Raw genomic sequence first — 1,773 nt, 5'->3', positions numbered from 1 at the left:
CTGAAACAAGTGTAATAAAAGACTCAGGCACTGCTGGTCTCCGCTTGTCTTTTATTTAGGTTCTTCTCCGCACCCCGCTGGTCTCCTCCGCGGACCAGCGACGTCTCGCACGCGCCCCGCACGCGCTCCCTCGTCAGCTCCTCCACTCTTCCTCACACCCCGCTGGTCCTGATAAGGGACCATCGTCTCCTCTCGTGTGCCGCGCACGCTCCTCCGTTAGCTCTACTCCCGCACTCCGCACACCGCTGGCCAACGGCGTGCTGAGGTCCTTCGGCCACGTGGCCAATGGCGCGGATCTCTCTCACCACCCAACGTGGCTCAGACTCTTAACTTCCCCAACTGACCCCGATCTCTTCTGGGCTCCCACTTATATCCTTTCCCCCCACGTGACCCTGACTCCTCCCCTTCCAGATCGTCAGATCCGGCCTTCCCATACTGCCCTGCTGGCTCCGCCCCCATCCCCCTCGCCTCCCATTGGAGCCGAGGTGAACGGTGGCCCCTCCCACACGCCCCGCAGACCAGGCTCCGCCCCCCAATACCCCGGGCAGTGTGATTGGGCCAGAGCCCAGCAACAACCCGATTTACACTCGCATTACACAAGTACACCAAGCTCTCAAGATGAATGTATATTTAGACTACACAATCCGTAAAGCTATCACCCCAACCATTGGGAAAAAAAACATCTGAGGACCCAATAAAAACTATCACCTTGTCATACATAGCAGGGGTCACAAAAATGATCTTCAAAATCATGAGCAAACACAAGATCCAGGTTCGATTTAACACAGTACATACAATTCGTGATCTGATCCCATCTGTGAAGGATGTGATCCCTGACATGCAATACCCCGGCGTCTACAAACTAAGCTGTGTTTGTGGCAGTAGTTACATTGGGGAAACATGGTAGGACCAATACCTCGGCCGTGGCTGATCATTGTTTTAATGTGGTGGACTCACACGAAATGTATTTCTCTAAGACGAAGGTACTTTACAAAACCCACTCGCTATCAACAAAGAATCGTTCACGAAGCCATCCACATATACAGACACAGACTCAACTTCAATCGAGAAGATGGGTATAAACTGAGCAATCATTGGAAGGACGTTATCAACCAGTTTAAGTCATAACTGGCTGTGATGTTCCCATCCTACCACTTTCCGATGTTAGTTGTTATTTTCGGCTCTCTAATTTTACATTAACAGGTTAAATTTCCCACGCTAAAACAGCCACTGTTTTAGTGTGGGAGCTCGACGTTGCTGCTCTGCGTTCTCCCAACACGTTCCTTCGGAGTGGGCAAATAGGAACTTGGTTGGACAGCGCATTTGTGCGATCCGTGTCACGCGGCGCAAGCTGCGTGGGGCGGCGCGTCATGTGGTGCTGAGCCCGTCCGAAGCGCTCTATGAAATACAAATCGACGGCGTGGCTATGCACGACAGACAAATAATCCATGGTGGGCAGTGTGGAACTGTTGTTCCTACCTGTATTAACATGCTAATCTCTCACAGTAACATAGCCACCTCCACACACACGTGGAGGCCGCTCTCCGATCTAACATTAAACATGCTAATCTCTCACATTAATATCACCAGCCCCGCCCACTTCGTTAATAACCCTTGGGCTACACCCATTTTAAACCTTTAAAACAGTCTGCCTCAGCAGCTGTCCCCCTCTTTTTTTCTTCCTGATGACGAACGCTTGTGTTGCGATCGAAACATGGTAGTTTTAGTTATTTTTTGTTATTCTCTTTGAACTATCTACGTGACTTTACCGAA

Source organism: Lethenteron reissneri, chromosome 15, assembly GCF_015708825.2.
Source record: "Lethenteron reissneri isolate LAM-NWPU_2019-01 chromosome 15, ASM1570882v1, whole genome shotgun sequence".
NCBI classification, from domain to species: Eukaryota; Metazoa; Chordata; class Hyperoartia; order Petromyzontiformes; family Petromyzontidae; genus Lethenteron; species Lethenteron reissneri.
The sequence above is the reverse complement of the archived record's forward strand: the minus strand, read 5'-3'. Positions refer to the sequence as shown.